Source organism: Rhea pennata, chromosome 2, assembly GCF_028389875.1.
Source record: "Rhea pennata isolate bPtePen1 chromosome 2, bPtePen1.pri, whole genome shotgun sequence".
Taxonomy (NCBI): Eukaryota; Metazoa; Chordata; class Aves; order Rheiformes; family Rheidae; genus Rhea; species Rhea pennata.
Genome location: NC_084664.1, coordinates 60,010,621 through 60,025,157, shown reverse-complemented (window position 1 = coordinate 60,025,157; position 14,537 = coordinate 60,010,621). Strand labels below are relative to the sequence as shown.

Sequence of the window (14,537 nt, the reverse complement as noted above, 5' to 3'; positions counted from 1 at the left end):
ACTCTGAAAAAGCTTAAAGAAAATTATTTACACATAATCTGCTAAAGAAGAGAGACAAGCTAACAATAGTTTATTGGTAAAGAAGGTAAAATCTGAAAGATGCAAAATGGCTATATGGACTTCAGTTAGGATGATGACCAGTTATGCAGTTTTTGACTGACACAGTTTTATTTTGGTAGCAAAGCCAAACTATGCAGCTTCCATTCCTTCTCTCACTTTGCTACCCAGCTTCTGATCCCCACTGCCATATCACCTTTTCCAGTAGCATTGAAACCACAGTTTGTGGAGGCAGAGTACAAACAGATTACAGAACTGATCCAGGTTAAAAATAACCTGGTAAGAGGGGATGACTGTATTTTTAAATTCAGTTCCTGAATGCAGTTTACCACATGCCTTACAAATAGTTAGAATGGCAAAGCTGTGAGGGCAATGAATGGAGGACAGGAATCAGCAACTGAGGTTTCACAACTGATGCTGCTTAAAGTGGTAACTGCTAGTAAAAACAAGCAAAAACTGGATACACAACAGTCTAAATCTATTGAAGATGGCATTTTGACTCCAAAAGTTTGCCAGTATATCCATATGACCAATCAAGGTTAATTAAATTTTCTAAAACAATCTCACTTACCAGCACTCTTCATTTATTTATTTATTTATTTATTTATTTATTTATTTATTTTTGCTGGTAACCTAAATTTCTCTGCATGTAAGTCCTCACTTCAGAGTTCTCTGATGGAGCCACAGAATTAATCAAGGATGTTACAGAAATCAGACAGCAACCATGCCAGAAGTGAGTTCTGATAGGTATTTCAAGAAACTGCCTGGATGTCAAAAGCCCCTGTGGGACCAATCTGTGACACTGCCACAAGGTGCCTTGAACTGCAGCAAGAAAGATAAACCACCCCTCCCACTAATATCAATCACCTGGAGAAGGAAAAACTCTGAGGGATCTCCAATTGCCTAACTAGTGCATAATACCCTTATCCGATCAACTGCCCCCCACCATACTTGTGCTTATCCCAGAGTGTGGCAACTGTTACTCTGGAGTGACAGAAAAGTCAAGGTGAAGGGACGGGAATCATATTCTCCTCCCAGAACATGCACTGGCCAGTGGCTTATCTAAAGAAAAGAGAATATGACCTTCAGAGACCCACCCTAGGTTTTAACTTGTTCTTTCCTGTGACTGATCCAACTAATTCATCTGAGGCTTTACAGAAAATAGAAGAGCGATAGAAAAGTGTTGCGTACAAGCATGATACTTGTACTTTACTAGGAAGTGCTTTCTTCAATTATATTTAAACAGCTAACTCTTTCACTACAGCCATATTTTTGTCAAACTGTCACTGAAACAACCCTAGTGCTTGCAATAACACCTTCTCAGCAAGAACCCCAAACTTAACACCAAGCACATGGTTGTTCAGATCCTCAGTGCATTAGCAGAGCTGTGTAGGAAGCCTGTGCTGCTGATTCAAACAGTTCTATGATTCCTTTATTTTAAACATTAAACTCAAGGTTAACAACACTAAGGTAAACTCTGCCCTTAATGTAATCCCAGCAAAGCCATGGAGATTGTACGAATGTATCCAAATAAAATGAAAAATAACCTATTGTCCTTCAAGCACCTTCAAGCAAACTAAAAAATAAGCTCAAAATCCAAAGCTACAATTCACTCTTCTCACTGCAACAAGAGTCTGATCGAAATAATTACTAAGTCGGGAATATATAATTCAGCAATATACTACAACTAAGATGATGTTTAGGCAGATTTTTTTCATGATGTGCACAGATTTTTGTAGTTTGGAGCATCTGAGAACTGTCCACAGAGGCATTTCAATACAGTGATTTTCAGATTCAGTGTCTGAACTATCAGTGATAGTAGTAGTAGTAGGCATGATAATAGTATACTGTTATTATCGGCCTTTCAGACACTTTTGAGGTCAGCCAAGGCTTTGTGGATTACTGTCTTGAACACACATTCCAAAATCCCAAGAAATTACGTCCTATCTAAATATCTAAGTGGCTCTTAGTCTCATATTTTATTCCAGCTAAAGAAAGTACATTGTTTTAAAGCTTTTGAAAACTTTTGAAATGCTCACTGTTCTCCACATTAAGAACTGCTATCATTTCTAATGAAATATTGTTATCTCTTGCTCTTACTTTGCTGTCATCATGACTATGTCTTAAATTTATTTTCCTGCAATGTAAACAGAAAGACTTGCCTACACAGGTCTCCAAGACACCGCTTTCATGACTGCCTGCTCTGCTGATGTTAGCAAAAGAGACATTATGTTTCATCAGCAAATCCCTCACCTCTATAGACTGCAGAGGTCACCAGAAAAATGCTAATCCTTACAGCTCCTTTGAGGTTGTTAGTATGCATTTAAATGATTGTCAGGCAGTTCAATCAAGGAAAAATTTAATGGAAAAAGTCAGTTACTAAACACTCAGCAAGAGCTTAACTGAATGCTGCTATAGACAATAAGCAGTATCAAGGTCTGGTTTGGTTTCTGTCCTACTGAAGAACAGTTGGGGCTATATGTGTGTTTCAGCATTTCCAAACACAGGGACATATCTGGAGTAATCCAGATATATCAGAGATGGCCTTGGCCTTATTTCATAGCAGCAGAGATTTCATGCACCATATCAGACTGAATAGAAGTTAATCACATAAATCAAGCTCTCATCTATTACCCAAGAGAGTGGTCCACACAAAACATTACTCATTTGGGATTCTGAATTTTGATATTTGAATGGATGAAAACTATAATTTGCTCACTCATACCTCTTTATTTGCCCATCTACTCCCTTTGCTGTTCCTAGTCATGTAAAAAAATGCAAGAGAGCTTTTTATGCACTTCTACAGTACCTCACATAAATTATCTGTGAGACTGATTGGGTGTCAAGGCATTTCAGGCATACTATTACTATAAGAGATAATTAGGCAAAAAGATAATTTCAGAAAACAATTCCCTATCCACAGGAAATAGAAGACTTATGTACTTTTTTCCCAACCATATGCTTCTCACTAAACTAGACTTCTTTCACATTTTTTTCTACTTTAAAATTGCTGCCACAGCTTAGACAAACTTTTCTGAAGAGAGTTAACAAATAAGCTGTTATGTAAAGAGTACAGCATATAGGAAAGGAACTAGATAAGCCTTCCGTGTAATACATATGCTGTTTTCAAACTATTAGATATTCAGGCAATGTTCATTAATTTTGTTGAGACCTGGACAGCCTTGGCCATACAATCCCAGAATGAATTATCTGGGGCAATTCTTGTGCCTTAAAATAAACCTGGAAATGACCCAGTATATTTTGGTTGTTTTTTCCAACACATAATGCAGTGTATCCTTACAGATTTCCAGCACTGGGTCATGATTCACTTCCTGATCCTGTCTACAACGAATGAAATAATAATTAAATTAAGTTCTATAACCAAAGCTGACAGTAATGCTGTCACTGGAAAGGCCAAGTAATGGATGCACACATTGTTAAGACAACACTGCATTGATTTTCTTGCTGACAGGAAAAACATGTACATTTCTAATAGCATATAAAGTGCAATTTTGAGATACACAGTTTAAAAGAATGCTGATGCCTTTTATTACAAATGTACATTAAAGCCTGATAGAGTCCTTTATACTAAGGTTTCTTTCTCTTCCTGATTTTTTTGTACAATATCAGACTCTTACCATTTAATTTTTCATATTTCCAGGCCAGGAAGAGATGAATTACACTGCAAAGGTCAGACAAAGATTGAACCTCAATTTTTCCCGGAGCTCAAGGAAATTTGTTTCCAGGACTCTGACCTGTCAAACTTGGAGCTGCCAAAATTCTGACTCCAACTACTGATCTTAATTCAAACTTGCAAAAAAAAAAAAAAAATAGGAAATACATAGTTTTAACACATACTATTGTCTATGTTAGAAGTCATTTTATATAATAAAATACAATAAAAATAAATATTATAATAGTACACACAGTGAAAGTATCTGCAAAAGGAAAGCAGTATCTCTGTTCAAATGTCAAGGACTATTACGCCTCTCTTCCAATCACCTTAGTAAGACTCTATAAAAATGGAAGTTTAAGGAAAAATATATTCAGGTTCATGGTATAATAATGAATGACCAAATATTCAAAGTACATTATTAAACATCTGATGCACTACTTGTTTTTGAGACCTTACCCAAGAACAAAATATTGTACTACACTTTGAATGGACAAGTAGAGATTATTTTGTATCATTACTTAAAATATTGAGCTGTTCTTTGAATTGTAATACAAATTAAGACAGTTTTTCTCCATAGCTTCTGAGACATCTTCATCAGTAGGCTTTTATTTTTATCTTTGTTTTATTTGCAAGTTAATAACAAGTGGATGTTTGCATACAGACGGTACTTGGTATTTTGCTTCTTTAAATGAAAAAAACCCTCATTTTCAAAAAAAAAAAAATTGAAAAGCTAACTCATAGTCCGTAGCATCTTGAGCTAGCTGCATGAGTAGCTGTAGAATCCACCAACCAGCAGAAAAAGTGACTGATCTCAACTCTGACAGTGATTTTTGTCTGCAAGGTATTTCCACATGTCTAACTCAATGTGAGAAAAAAGTATATGTCCTGTCTCCTTGCTATCCAGAATGGTAAGAAAGAAACAGAATTTGTAAATTGACGGGATATTTAGCAGCACAGTATTGTTCAGAGGTCACAGAATCATAGAATCAGTAAGGTTGGCAGGGGCCTCTAGAGATCATCTAGTCCAACCTCCTCGCTCAGCAGGGTCACCTACAGCATGTTAGACAGGGCTGCATCCAGGCGGGCCTTGAAGATCTCCAGAGAAGGAGACTCCACCGCCTCTCTGGGCAACCTGTGCCAGGGCTCCGTCACTCTCACAGGGAAGAAATTCCCCCTCATGGTCAGGCGGAACTGCCTGTGCTTCAATTTCTGCCCATTGCCTCTTGTCCTGTCACACGGGACAACTGAAAAGAGTTTGTCCCCATCCCCTTGACAAGGTCAAGTGATCTTTAAATTTTCTATGCACTTTATACAGAACTGAAAGCTGTTTTTACTCACATTTTACTCACAGAATAAAGTATAAATTCTGTGTGCATATGTGTATTTACATTGAAGATATTACAGGAGTTTCATATGTTAATGAGCAGGAAAGAGACTAAAAGATAAGCTGTAACATACCTCCCTAAAATTCACTATAATATTTTTATACTTGTTTCAATCAGACCAGACTGTGGCCTTCAGTGTGTGATGAGCAATATAAGCAATACTTTTAGAAAACTATGTATCTTCTGCCCCAAGAACAGATAAAAAATAAATTAAACAAACTGCAGAAGGAATGAACTGAATGACTTAACATGGAACCATTCTTCATTTCATTGCATCTCTGTAAAAAGAAAAAATAAATGCATAAACAAGCACACACAGAAAAGAACTTGAAGAAATACAAGAGCAGTTCAACAGTTATATCTCTTTAATTCAAATCATAGTTCTATATCAGGGAAGAGAAGGCCTAACCACAGGGTTTTTCAAGACATTTGGATCCTCTATCTAGCCACTGTCCTAAAAATAAATACAACTTCAGAGTCTCCTAGTTCAGTGGAACAGAGGAAGGCAAACCAGAGTGGGAGCTACAATTTTTCTATGTCTGTCCAAAGATAGTCACTGACTTTGCAAATGCTGCATTTTCTAACAAATTCCTCTTTTCTTCTGCCTTCATTCCTTCATTTATAAAAACACAAAGGTTCAATGCAAGGTGGTGCATTCTATCCCACTGTAAACTGCTACCCTGAAATAACAAATGTATTCATTTACAGGGAGAAAAAATACACTATACTAATCCTAAAACTAAGGACAAGAGGATGCTCTCCTCTAGCATTCCTGGGGCACTAAAGTGCCCTCCAGGTAAAAGGCTAGCATTAATGAAGTCTCCAGTGGACTTCACAGAATCTGCTTTGTACATGTCATTCACATTAGAGCTGGAAAAGTTTAACCAAATCTCGTAAGACTTAGTAGCATTTTCTGCCACTGATCTGATGCTTGATATGTTTTGTCTGCTCTGGAAATCTGGTCCTCAGCCAGATCTTCTTCTCTAAAAATATTTTATCTCCAGCTGTCTGCTTATTAACTGGAGCCAGCTCTGGAAAAGCATTGAGATTTTTCAGACTCCCTGCAACATTCCTTATCTGTCAGTTAGTTTTTACTTTGATTCACTGACACTTGATCAGTGTCTACCAGATCTTGATGGGACTGAAGCCTTGGGAAGCAGATCTTTCAGTGCCTTTCTACCTGATGTACAAAGAATACCAATGCAGTATTGTAATTCTCCTTTACTATGTACCAAAGAAATAATTCCTGGAGAAAATATGAGATTTAGCTGTAACAATTCTGTAGTTACGTGACCTAGCCATAGAGGTATGTCACATATGGTATAATAGGTTATCTGAATATGTAATTATACTGGTATCGTTTAAAAGCTGGTTGTTGAGGAAAGAAACAGGCAGATAATGCAGTAACCTAGATAAGAAAAAGCCACAAAGATACTCAGATAACAGCTGAGCAATTAGCTGTGAAGAGATTATCTTCAGGCTATAATACAACTTGCACAAAGATCATTTTACAAAGACTAGATATCACCAAGATACTAAACGGTTGGGATGATAGCCTAGGAAAAAAACAATACAGAGGGCAAAGAAATACAGTTATGGAAGCAGTGACAAAAGCAGAAAAAAAGAGCAAAGTAAGGCTATCTTTAATAGCACTGAAGGTAGAGTTTCCTACAGTAGGAAGCAAAGGATAAGACTGAAGTATAATCATCTGTTTAGAGACTTTCTTGATTCAGTGCTGCTCTCATTGCTGTGGACCTTAGTGCACGTAACTGTACTTGTTTGGAAGAACTGTTTTAAGTCACTTTTCACAGCTGCTGGCCACATAATTCAGACATAGGATTTAAATACATTTGGGGCTTCCAGTTACAGTTGGGAAACTGTCAAGCATTCAGGTTGCAAGGTGATGGTACTAATTCTGTCATCCAAAATGACTGCAGTGGAGCCTGAGGTAGACCTCACCCTTAACTACGGCATCTTTCGCCTGTCATTTTCCCTTTCAAAGTTATGGGACAGGTGCTCCTTCTTTTTCCCTGAGGTAGCTACAAGCATGGTATCTCTCCTATTGTCAAAGTCATCTCCTGCAAGACTCAAGTAGACCACAAATTGGCTGCAAATACAAGGTGCAAATGGTCTGGCAGACTGTACCCAAGCTCAGCTAGGAGTAAATACGCATATGGCTCACCTCATTTCTCATATCACATACCACCTGGACGACACATTTCAAAAAATCTCATACCGAGAGCAAATTAACTAATTAAGCAGAGCAAAAGTATTCAAAAATGTATTTCATTCACAGACACTAACATTTGGTAAGACAAACAATGTCTTGCTGGTGGAGGAGAGCAAATACAATTATCTAACAGAACTGGTATTGCCAAGTTTGTCCTTAGTCAGAGGGAAGATTAGATTGATGCCTCTTTCAGCTCTATGACTGGAGCATCTAATGATGATGTCTCACCCTGTATGGCTCTCTTTGAGGCTCCTCGGCAGACACTGCATTGGATAAATTGCATTGGATAGATGCTTACCTAGGTATTTAAGAGCTGTCTTAAACATTCCTGTCTGCTAGGAAAATAAGGTGAAATACTGCTCTCAGTTGTATGGTAATATCTTATAAGGAGGAGGGTAAAAGGGAAAAAATGGAGTAAAATAGTCTTTAAGAAACACATATAGGCTAAAATTCGTACTTGCTAAACTATAACATAAGTAAATAAAAATTTTGCACAGATAATTTTCCATTGTTTATATGACCCACCAGTTTACTTCCCTTGCAGACTTTGGTGGCTCAGTTGTATATACTGCTGTTTTTACAGTGACACTATTTGTGTGGGCTCTTTACAAAATGTTACAATAAATTGTATTTAATATTTGGATATTGCTTGTATTCCAAGAGCATCAGAAATTTACTTATACAGGAAAAGTATGTTTCTTTTCACAAACTAGCAGTAAAAATGGATCCTCTTGCTATCTTCATGCTTAAAAATGAATGGCTCTGTTTAATTTATTTTCTTGTAAAATAAATATACACCATAATTTGACCACAAATGATCTAAATGGTTGGCAATTCACATTATGAAAGCAGTTTATTTTATGCTGAAATGGAAGCAGTAATTCCTCTTCATGGGATACTTTTTAAAGTGGTGGTTAGAGGTTACTTTTTTTTTTTTTTTTTTTTTTTGCTTTTTCTTCAGAAAATACTTCATTTTACCAATTGTGAAATGCTTCCAATTCTTGCTTACTTCAGTAGAGTCTGAGAGTAATCAGCCAGTTAATCAAGATGTAAAGAGTTCTCAGGAAAATTACTGAAAGACGACAAACATATTGTAAAATAAAAGAGAAATTTTCAGATATATTATAATCCTTTACTTAGAGGCTGGCAAAGGCCAATATAAATCAGGAGACTGAGATTGTTATAAAGTGAGTATAATAGTGGAACAAAATGGGATATGAATGAAAAAAATGAAAAAATATATTCTTTGCAAAACGGATCCCTTGTTATGGCATGTTTAAAGCATTTACGTTTTATGCTCTATTGTTTCTTAGTAAATGGGCAATTCTGTTTCCTGGCAAAGGATTAGTTAAACAAACATTTTGGATATCATAGAACAAATTAAATTCAATAAAAATGTCTACAATTGTTTTAAATGAAGGTTTTATTACTATTGTAAGTGAGTTCCCATTGTAAAAGTATGATGCATGGCTGAAATGCTAAAATATCACATCAAAAAGAACTCCGTTTTGAAATAAACCCTAAAGTTGTCCTGAGCTTCTTGTTTAAGTAAAGTTCCCTTTCAAATTATTAGGAAACATGAGTAAGAGTTGCACATTTCAATCATCAGTTTTCTAACATGGAGAGAAGCAGTAAGAATGACTATTGTTACCAGTCTTGGCTAATTTAAGTCAATCTAACATTTTACTGCAATTTCTATCTTATTTTATTGGATATTATGAAAGGTACAGAAAGCCACAGAATGATCAAATTGCAGCAGATCTATACATAACATAACTCATCTAATACAGTCTATTCACAGGCTTTCTAAAGAAAGAACCCAGGATAAATGCAGGCTAGATTTTCAGAGTCACTGCTACTTCATTTCTACCAAAATTCCCTCATGAACATAAAACAGGTCTAGTGACTGCTGCGGATAATTTTCCTCGGGGGATATAAGCAGCATAAAATAATCATCATTTGATATCTTTAAGAGATATAAAATGAGGAGATTACACCGTTGGTATTAACTGTGTAATCTTAATTGCTGCTCCTATGTCACCTTATTTTATATTTGTATGTAGTACAAAGTCCTGGCTTTAAGATCACTAAAGGTGTATTTACTTCAAAAACAGTACTACAGAACTTAAAAGTTCATCTACAGATTTCCATGATTTACTCCCACTGGCTTACACCTAAGAAATTTATATTTTAATAAACAATTTGTTTTTCATTCTGGTTAACAAAGGCACCAAAATGAAAGCATTTGGTGTTGAGTGGCTAGCTATCCAAGCAGCCTTTTAAACTACCCAAGTGAATTCACCAAAAACTACATTTTGTGTGACCACAATACAACACTTTGTGGTAAAACAGCTATCAGGGCTCTTAAAGATGCTGTTCTCTCTGTTTATACTCTGGTCTGTTCTCCAATAATCCCAATTTTCCCACTAAGCTCTTATGACCCTGTATCAACTATAGCTACAGAACAACCTCCCAAGTTAATAATTCTGCAAAGTTCCCAAGAAAAATGAATTATCATTTTTTTGCAAAGACTTTCTGAGCTTTGTGGCTAATAAATGCTTTTGGAAAGTGGAGTGTACCACTTCTTTAAGCATATTAACCATCAGCAATATAATAAGCATAGATGTTTTTTATAGGTAGAAGTTATGGACGTCCATTAAACATACACAGTGAATTTAGATATCAACATGGTTAATTGTATGGGCAAACTGAAAAAAAAAATAAATAAATGGACATTTAGAGAGTACTTCTAATTAATCAGCTGCAAATTTTGCAAAGCTTAGATATTCCATGATTAATTATATTGTTTATCATTAGCTTACCTAAAATTTTATCATATGAGTAACCAAATTAACTACATTAAGTTTTGTAGAGACAAATGCAATCCCTATAACTAGCCACTAAATTTATAGCAAAGACCATACTTACGTTTATTAGAATCTTACGTAAACAAGACATAGTGATAAATGATTAGTATCTTTTTACATATTCTCTTACATTTTCAGTTTATAACAACTGTAACGACACGTGACTCACCAAGACATACCTAAATACTCATATTAGCTGCTTTACACACACACACACATTTATGTATATTATATATTAGACTTTCTATATATTTTTATATATATATTTATATGTATATATTAGACATTTACATATATTAGAGAAGAGGGAAAGTCACACGGTCACTCTGATATGGTCATTCTGATACTTTAAAAGTGAACTTAGCAATATGAGCAGTAATCCTTCCAGTTTTTAGTACAGTAGCTATGTCATTTGCTTGTATAATGAGCTATATATATGCAGTTCCAATTGTGCACCCATTCAGGCCAGCAAGACAGCAGAACTTAAGGAAGAGTTATGCATTTCTAATTGACTAGTGGAATGGAACTTCGCAATTGTTTTTTCAGGTGGTCGTGATTTAAACAGTATCTAGATTTCTTATTTCTATATATAAATTTAAGAATGAATAACAAGGATAGTTATAATGTAAACAGACATATTTCCTTCCTTCCCGAATCTAACCTTATCTGCAGCATATATTTTGTACATGAAGTTCAAGTGACAGGTTAGCAACCCATAACACCGTTATAAATGGAACAAAATTAGCAAATATGAAACCTACATTAGTATCAGAGCCTTATGTAGAGTAAGAAATCCATATAAAACAACCAAGATGAACTCTGGCCAACCAAAATAATAATTAAATGCATTTTCTGTTATCTCTATAATTATTTAAAGCCATCAGGAGTGCAAGCATTTCAATACACAGAAAAAGACAATTCAAAAGTCCTAAAGTCTATCTTTTTGTACTCCTAACACTTGAATGTGGAAAGGATAACCCGTACGCCCGTGTTTCATTATTATCTCTTTCAAATCTTTATTCACTCTCACAAAAATGATGTCATTATTTAATAAAAATGATTTTATAATTTCAGAAACCTATATTTTACTTATTAACAATTTAACTTATCTTTATCTATTATCAGAAAATAAAAGAAAAGAATTCTGGCTTTTGGGCTTTTGTACATTGTACATTTCTACTTTTTTGGAGTCTTCCAAAAAAGACTCTTCTGCAGTCTTTGCTCTGCTACCAGCCTGCTCACACAAAACAATGCATATGAATATTAGAAAATTCAGAGAAAACGGCATACAGGAAAAAACTAACTCCTATCTTCCGTCTTTTGTCACTACAAAATGAAAAAGAGGTTTGGTTCGTTTTTTTTTAAAGAAACTGAATGAAACTTTAAACCCAAAACACAACATAACTACTTAAAAAGTGTAAAACGCGTCACCTTCTTCTTCCCAGTAACAGTATCAAGTCCTATGGAGGCAAGCAAACTTCTTAAGCATTAAGGCCGTTTATACAAAAGCACAGCAGGCACAGCAGCAAAGACCTCATATAACACAGAGTCAACAGAAAGCCAATGGGAATTCTCATGAATAAGTTTTGCAGGACTGAACCATGTCAAATTCTATTAGGCTCATTAAAATTCTCTGAAAGTGCTTTGAGATGCATTATAGTACTGATTTACTGCTTCACCTCAGAAACAGTATTAATATATGTTATTTGTTAACAGAACCTTGCACAGTTTCTTGAAAGAAGGTGTATTTTTCTCTTGGAAGCATATACTGAGAAATATACAGTCAAAATAATGTATTGATAAGCCACATCCAAGACTGATTTCCTCCTACTGTAAAGCTGAATGATTCCTAAAAAATGACTGAAGCAATTCAGTATGTTGAGACTATGTAAAGAATAATATGACCCCCCTCCCCATACAAAAGAAATGTAAGTTTTTCAAAATGGGTTTTGTTGCTCAGCGTGATATTTATACTTTTCAAGATTCAAAGTAATTATAGAAATTATGATGGATGAATTTTAAAAGATACATTTTAACAGGTGCTGGACTAAAATTTTTTGAAGGTGTGTGTAGAGGGATTACCTTCCATATTTATAGACACCGGCTTCTTTAGTAATGCCTCACAGAATGTGAAAATAAAGATCAAAATTACAGTCACATCACAAAAAAAGAAATTTTTACAGAGTCAGAAAATAACTTAGCTTGGAAAGGACCTCCCAAAGGTCATCTCGTCCAACCTTCTCCTCAGAATAAGCCAAATTAGAGCAGGTTGCTTAAGGATTTGTCCAGTCTATTTCACTATCTCCAAGGACCGAGACTTCAGAACCTCTCCAAAAGACAAATTCCAGTGTTTGACTACCCTTATGGTGAAGAAATGTTTCCTTGTATCTAATGAGAACTTCTCATGCTGTAACTTCTGTCTGTTGCCTTTTGCCTTTTCATCATACCTCTCTAGGAAGAATCTGACCACATCTTCTCTGCACCCTGTCAGCAGAAAGCCGTAAAAAGCAGTTCCCTTCAGCCTGCTCTTCAGGAGGCTGAACAAACCCAGTTCCCTCAAACAGCCTCTCCTCAAATATCATGTGCTCCAGTGCCTCTACCATCTTGCTGGTCTTCTGCTTGACTCGCTCCGGTATGTTATAGCTTTTCTTCTACTGGGGGCTCTAAACATAGTTAAGTTACTCCAGGTGTGGTCTTACCAGTGCAGAATGAGGGGAGGAATCCTTTCCTGTGACCTGCTGACTCTTCTCTTGCTGATGCAGGTCAGCATACCCTTGGCCTTCTTCATCACCCAGACACAACTGTTGAGCAACTTGCTGTCCTTGAGGACCCCAGGTCTTTTTCCACAGAGTTGGTTCCCAGCCTGGACTAGTACCCAGGGTTATTCTAATCCCAGTGCAGGACTCTGCTTTTGCCTTTGCTGTAGATGCTGAGATTTGTCAGCTAATTTTCCAGCCTGGTGAGGTCTATGCGAATAGCATCAGTTCCAGCATACCAACTACTCTCCCCAGTTTGCTATCATCATCCACAAATTACTGTGGTATACTCCATCTCACCATCCACATTGTTAATAAAAATGTTAAACAATATCAGCCTCAGTATCAATCCCTGAAAACATCACTAAATAGTAACTGGAAACAACTTAGACTTTGTACTGCTGACTACCACCATTTGAGTTTCACATTCAGCCAATTTTCCACCTACCTTATAGTTCATTTACCCAGTTTATATTTTATCAATTTACTATAGCAATACTATGTAGACTGTGTTGAAGGCCTTTCAAAAGTCAACACATACAACATTCACTTTTCTTGCCTCAATTATGGAGCAAATTACCTTATCATGGAAAACAATCTCAGGAATCATCCTTGATTGCAATGACCTTTTAAAGATGTTTCAGAGACGATTTAGAGCAGCCTTCCAGTACATTGACCAGTTCTTGGATCCAGTCTGTCTGCTGCCACAGACTTCTGCACATCAACTGCATGAGTGGTCCATAATCTTGTCTTCCTCTGCCATGGGCAATACCTAATTCCCCCAGGCTCTGCCGCTAGTCTCAGGGTCCTGGGATACCTGATAGCAACCTTATAAAGGCCAACGCAAGAAAGGCGTACAGTGCCTCAGACCTTGCTATGTCCAGCTCTGCCCCTAGGTCCTCCATACCACTGACCAGTGGGACCACATTTTTGTTAATTTCCTTTTGCTGCTCTTGTGCTTATGGAAGCCTTTCTTGCTGCCTTTTCACATCCCAGGCTAGTTTCAAATTCAGCTGAGGTTTGGCTTTCCCAGCTCCACCCCTGCATGCTTTGTCAACAACTCCATATTCCTCTCACGTAGCCAATCCATGCTTCTGCCAACTCTGTTGCTTCACTTTTTACATTTGAACTCAGTCAAGTGTTCCCTTTTTCCTATAACCACAGTATTTCCATCAGAACAACATAAATTATTGAAGAAGCTCTGTTAAAATATAAAAATGGTCCAGAACTGTTTTCCTTCACTTTGAGTGTAGGGATCACACTAATGTCCACTTCACTCACATTAAGTTCCTTTCATTTGGATTTGAGAGAAAACAGGCTGTTAGAGTGAGGCATCAGGACATTTTTGGTGACAGATCACTTTGATGCAAAACTGCATCACAATTCTTATTTAAATGTTTTTGCTGCAGAACTGAAACTCCAAACAACATGATGCTTTGGTAGTTAAAAGGAGTATGGAATCCATCTGTGGCAAGAGGCTGAGAACGGATGGGATATAAGACAACACAAGAAAAATAAATTTGGCTTGTCTCTCTCTCTCTCTCTCTCCTTTCTCCTGCTTTTTTT

The 14,537-nt window shown here is 36.4% G+C and overlaps 1 protein-coding gene across 1 annotated transcript in view; it reads right to left on the bottom strand.

The window, feature by feature from the left end:
• Positions 1-14,537, bottom strand: part of CNTNAP2 (contactin associated protein 2) — a 1,099,877-nt gene that overhangs the window by 424,984 nt on the left and 660,356 nt on the right. The window lies entirely within an intron of this gene.